At 39.9% G+C, this 6,402-nt stretch overlaps 1 pseudogene across 1 annotated transcript; it reads left to right on the top strand.

The window, feature by feature from the left end:
- Positions 1–1,793: 1,793 nt before the first annotated feature.
- On the top strand, positions 1,794–5,522 carry LOC306644882 (etoposide-induced protein 2.4 homolog; annotated as a pseudogene). The gene is made up of 2 exons: positions 1,794–1,881; positions 4,523–5,522. The product of its transcript is annotated as an etoposide-induced protein 2.4 homolog (transcript).
- The last annotated feature ends 880 nt before the right edge of the window (positions 5,523–6,402 follow it).

Raw genomic sequence — 6,402 nt, 5'->3', positions numbered from 1 at the left:
GTGAAACCACCAGAAAAAAAAGGGCAGCATGAGGAAAATGACAGCTTGGGGTGTGTGGTCTATAGACTGAGCTCCTCACATAAGAACCTGAGAAGGGAGAACCCCCAAAAGATTAGTCACTTCATTTTGTGTGGCGGAACTCAGTTCAGGGTAACAAAGCTCTCCCCAACAAAGGGGATGGAAGAATGGCAGCATTCACTTGCTCTGGACTGAATAAACAAATGTGAGATTTGTGAGCTGACTAATGTCCTGGGACAAACCAGGCAGTCAGCCAAATTCTAGGAGTTCTGGAAAAAACATCAAGACTACACTTTTCTTTATGGAAAGTGCCCTGAGGGAATATTGACATCTATAAGGTCAGCCTGAGCCTTCAAAATACCTTAAAGCTTCACCCATATTCAGCCATAAGGATTTCTCAGTGCTTCTGTGATTGAAAACCTAGATCAAGTGAGAGGCTGAATTTCTTCTTGAGAAGTATTAAATATATGTCATCTCCCCACTTTTAGAAAGGTGTTACCACTGTCTCTTTTTAAATACTACATTACCCTGAAAATACACAGTTAGCTTACTAAAATGAGACAGTATTTCTATCTATTCATTCATTTTAATTTCATTCACTGAGTGCCTACTCTGCGCTAGGGACCATGCAAGGCTCTGTGGATAAAACAGTGATTCAGTCAATCATAATCTGTGCCCTCAGGAAGCTCTCAGGGCAACCTTAATTTCAAAGACACTGGAAAGAGTAACAAAATGATTATAATTTTATTTCTTGATTGGAAGAAACTAATACAACTTACAATTTTAGTAAGAGATGAAACACTTCTTTCAATTTATGCCACAATGTACGATTATAGGAAAGTCAGAAATAAGAATAAAGGATTTCCTTTATCTAAACACCAGCACCCCTCATGCTGTGAGAACCACAGTCACATTTAACCCAAGACTAAGGTTTATTATAAAATACACCTAGCAAAACATGTAGTGATATTTCATAGGATCTTTACTAATTCAAGAAAAACCTTCTGGCAGCACCAATGCTTATCCAGGTGACAAACATATATGGTATATACAGGCTGAAAACAAAATCCCTGGGATGTTTCAACATGAGTATAATATAATCTAGAGATGTAACCCATAAAAGGCAGCATTTTATGGATCTCCCCATAAATCTCCAACCTTTCTTGAAATGGAGAGTCTTAAGTAGGGTGTACCTAAATGGAACTCACATACTTGCAATATGAAGACCTAATCACCATGGCTTATTTAGCCCTCTAGCGTTCCAATAGGAAGCAACCAACTGCAAATTCAGAGAATTAGTGTTAAGAGGCCTTGTATATAACTGCCTTTACAGGAAATTCAGGCAGATTAGCAGAGATTTTCAGCAAACCCTTCCACAAAAAACCTACAAACTGTGAAGTTATCTGAGGTCGATGAAATTATCAAATCAAGTTTAACACATTCATATTAGTCTTAAGAAGCATAACTCTTTAAGAATCCAGGCATTACAAAATCAAGGTTCAGAAAGGGAGCCTAACTCTTGCTTAATTGGGTGAGTTAAGAGAGAAAGCTCTAGGCAAATTGGAAAAGAGTTACTTCAAGGTTTTAAAAATAGGGAAAGAAAACCTGAGATGGATTGGATAATAAGTATGTAGCAGAAACCACAGAAAATCTCTTTCACCCTCAACTGGCTGTGCCCCTTAAAGGAGCAAGATGAAGTGCACAGCCCACAAACCAGAGGAAGGACTGCACAGGAAATGCAGAGGGAAACACAGAACTATGGACTCCAAAACAGGATGAAGCCAGTGCATGTGAGGTTCAAGAAAACCAAGCAGGCAGTACAAGCATCCAAGTGTTTCCTGGAGTCCTTAACTCGAGACCACAGTATGATTTCCAACACAACAGAACAGTGGATAGAAAAGCTGTGAAAAGCAGGCCACTTTTCAGTATCTCTCTGGTTTTTTGTTTGTCTGGTACCACCCATCAGACCTCTCTTTGAAGATTTTCCAGGTCACACACTGGATCCTACTGTGGTGAGCAGTTTCATGGGTGGCACCAGCTTTCCCAGCAAAATTAGACCTGCAGGTTGACTTGACAAGTAGCATGAAGTAGCTTCCCTAGACAGTGCCAGGGAATTCAGTGCCAAAAGCCTGAGGTGGTTATTAGAAAATGGTTACCGCCTTCAATTGTCTGGCTACATGCTCTTCACCACCAGAAAATTGCTACAGCAGACTCCAGCCAAAGCAATCACTGCTCCCTGAGGAAGCATCCACTAGGAGCTCTTGCTAGCATCCCTACTGTTTGCAAAGTGGCTAGACAGGGCAGTGACAGTGAATTCTATTGTCAACTAAGGAGAAATTGCCCAACAGGATTTTAACTTTTAACTGGATTCCAGCCATTCTGCTTCCAAATACTTTTCTCCTTTGGTTACCTGTCAGCTGGAACTTCTTTGACAGCCAAGTTCTAGTGTGCATATATGTGCACATCGTGTATGTGGATATGTGCACATTTTAAAAGTTTGCTAATTTCAAAAAAGTGAAGTATGTGTTTGACAATTATCTGCTTACATGATATGTACAATCTGAATATTTTAGAACAATTTCTCCTTTTGTTTGAGGGGGAAACACAAAGAGTATGTCTAAATGGTTCATGCCATTTTTCCTCTCCATGTCCTAGTCTTGGAGTCTGTACATATGACTGACTTTCATGATTTCTGAGAAATCAAAGAAAATATTTCCAGAAAAAAATAACCACCAGTTATATGTTTGCCATAGGCTAGCCAATCTACACAGAACTTTATGGACATTATTTTGCTTCCTTCATTGTGGTCCTGTGAAGCATGTGCTGTTCAAGGAAGCCACGTTTCTCTTCTGCCCCTCCTCCAGGCTTGACATTTTGCCTTGCTCTTAAGAGTTGAACATGTGACTAGTGTGTGGGCTAGTCTCTGTGTAGCCCCTTGTTACAGATGGCAGATGGTTACTGGAAGGTGACACCAAGGGAGCAGTGTGAGGGAAGGCTTCCAAAAGCAGAGAACAAAAGCATCTCATGAGAAAGGCACCTTTGGGATTACGCCCCATTGTGAAGGGCTGCATTTTTGGGGTTAATGTCAAAGAGGTTTGTATTTAGACAGAACAGGAAGGGACTTTTCCTAAACTCTCCAGCCATTCCACTCAGACTACAACTATTCTTCAAGTGTGGAAATAAATTGATTGGGAATTTTTATTCATCTAATGTTCATGTCTGAAAGATTGTTGCTTTCCATCTCCCACCTGTTATCCCAGGTGGTTTATTTGGAGTTAGATACATTCCAAATATGTATCTCCAATTTTGTCCTAGAAAGCAATTCTGGGGAATCTGTTTAATGTGCTTAACCATAATACTTGAACCCTAGAAAAACCACATAGCATAACAGCTTAGTCATTAGGTAGTATTTAGAAACACCACTGGGGAAGTTTAGAATTGAGATTAATAATAATTGGTGTATAGCTAATATTTGTTGAACCCTTACAGAATTGCAAGCATAGTTCTACTCTCTTACATGAATTATTTCATGCAAATCTTATAATATCCTATGGGGTAAGTACTGTTGCAGTTTTCATTCTCCAATCAGAAGACTAAGTTTGTCATCACATATTTCTCATTATTAAAATGGCCATCAAAATTACAAAGAAGGGTAAACCTGAGACAAGAAGAATGGAACATTTTTACATGTCTGTCCCTCCCAATCTCCTCACTTCTTCATGTTCTCCCAAATATCTTATTCCACCATCCACGGTGGTTCCAAAATCCACTTATTAGTTGTACTGATCCCTGACACAGGTTGATGATGGGTTATATGAAACTAACCATAAAGAAAGTGGTATGCCTTTGCGCCATGTACAAACAGGGAAACAACATGTATCCCATTTGTTTAAAAAAAAAAAAAAAAAAAAAAAAACTCTAAAAAAAAAAAAAAGAAAGTGAGATCTCAAAAGAAGTAATGGAAGATCTTTAACTTAAAAGAGCCAAAGAATGAGCTATGACTCCAAGAAAAGTATATATATAAATGTATGAAATTGATTACAAAACCTAAAAATCCAATGGAGAGCCGTAACTGTCAGACTAGCACCATGAACAGATTAATACAATTCAGTGGAAACTGTCCCACTGGAGTTATGCAAAAGAAAAGGAAAAAGGAGATCTTGTGGAGAGATGCAGGATTGGGAGAGGTAGGCCAACAAATGGGGAGCTTTGTTTGATCTGAGCACTTTGGCTGGTCCTCTCCTCCACAGACCCTGAGAGATTTCACACCAGCATCAACCTTAGAGGTAAACACTGCTGTTGACTGCCTGGGCAATTGCAGACATTTACAGTACAGGGGCAAGCTAGAGAATAAAACTTAACTCTAAAATGTAGTCAATCAGGGGAGCATCCCCAGGAAGTGGGTGGCTAGGTGTAGAGTGGCTGAGATAGCCTGCAGTGGGCAAGGGAGCTGAAGGTCCTTCATGATGAGAGATATGGGAGTCCTTCTCTCTGCTCTGTGTAGTTGATAGTCTGGGTGGTGGAGAAGTGACTGACAGTGTCAAAACCTTTCTCCAGGACCATAGCAAGGGAATCGAAGACTCCATTGGGGGCATTCGTACCATCTCAAAGCTAGATACTCAAATCCAGAAAAGAGAGGAGCAATGTAGAAGGGCAAGTAGTGTCCTGAAGCAGTGGAGAGACCAGGGTGTAGAGCAGAAGCAAGACAGTGAGACATGTATTGTTAGTAATTTTCCAATGCTGTGCTTGGAATGGTGGAGTATTCCTGTTCAGTCTCCTCCTGTTTTATCATGTGTTTATTCCTGTGCTTCAGTTAGTAACAGCCCAAATTACTGGTAATCATCACTACATGGAGATGTTTGGCCATGGTTAGAATTCTTCCTCACATCAATTGTCAGCACTCAATGGGTCCTCCCCCTGTTTGCACTTAGCAAAGTTGTGAATCTCATTTCATTTCAAGATATTGCAGACCTAACATTTGAGGTAAGAGGGAGGAAGCCTCATCCATTCCTATGCGTCAGCAAGGTAATTGCCCACATGCTCTTTGATCTTTTGCTGCAGGCTCTTTTCCTCATCCAGGGGATGTTTGTGAGTATCCTTCCCATCCATCTTGTTGGTCAGCTGGTTATTTTACTGCTTATGTCCCTTCTCTACTCACTGTACTGTTTGAATGTCATTGGTTCAGTAAAGGAATTGAAAGGCATCAGCGACTGTCAAACCTAGAAAGGAACTGGACTTAGTCCTTTGGATTTGGTTTGCCCTGGGCTTTCCTCACAGCAATGCGATCCTCATACGTTGTCAGGGGCTGCCTCTTCTCTATCCTCTCTCCTATACTCATCATCAGAGCCAAAGAAGCAAAGCTTTTCTCACTGGTGCGTTTAAAGTTCTCCACTATGAGAAGGCCCCACTCCTGGACAAGTGCCACTGTAACAGAATGCTCAGAGAATGGCACTTTTCAACTCTTGCAGGTGGAAATACTGTTGGTCACTGCCAGGTCTGACTGATATTTTCAAGGAATAGAGGGCGCTGCAAATAGGAACTAAAGGGGCAAACTTATTAAACCTGTGATTGGTGATGTTTTCCTGTCATTTTAAAAGACTAAATATGGGCTGGGAAGGGCAGACATCAAAATACTTGTGTAATTTTTAAATGTCACAATTAAATGTGAGCTGGTTTTCCACAACAAAAATAAAATGTACTCAATCACTTATATCATCCTTAGGTCTCCAACTGAATATTTGCTCATTCACAGTGTCTAACTGCAGCAAACCTTATCCAAAAGTACTTAAAGGGAAAATATTTAGAAAGGAGTTATAGTAGGCTCTTGACATTAATTAACTACACACACACATACACACACACACACATGCACACACATACACACAAGCACATACACAGTAAAAATCACTACACAATAACAAACTTTGTACAAATATGTAAAATTGAGCTATAAAAACCATAATAAAGAATCATCATCATCACAACACACTTTAGCATTTTTGATGTGTTATAGATTAGTCACTTCATACTTTTTTGTCTGATTAATCCATGACAAGTGCTAAATTATTCAGCTCATCTGCCCTTGGTAGTATGTAATTGTCAACAGTTGAGAAAGGCGCCTCCTCAAAGATCAGGTCTGAAATAATTGCAACAATAACTGCTTCTCTCTCATCAGTTCACCAGTCTATATCCTTTCCTTCTAAGACTTACGAAGACAAAATGCTTATATGACTATGTAAATGGATGCAAAGAATCAGTGTCTCCTTTATACATAGATGCTACAACAATAAGTATACAGAGCTCTAATACTTGGGGAAAATTGTTCGGTGCAGAAGAGAGAAGAAAAAAGGAAGGAAAGGAAGGAGAGGGATGAGAAGGCAAGAA

The sequence above is a fragment of the Sciurus vulgaris genome, assembly GCF_902686455.1.
Source record: "Sciurus vulgaris genome assembly, chromosome: 15".
Classification (NCBI taxonomy): domain Eukaryota; kingdom Metazoa; phylum Chordata; class Mammalia; order Rodentia; family Sciuridae; genus Sciurus; species Sciurus vulgaris.
The sequence above is the reverse complement of the archived record's forward strand: the minus strand, read 5'-3'. Positions and strand labels throughout refer to the sequence as shown.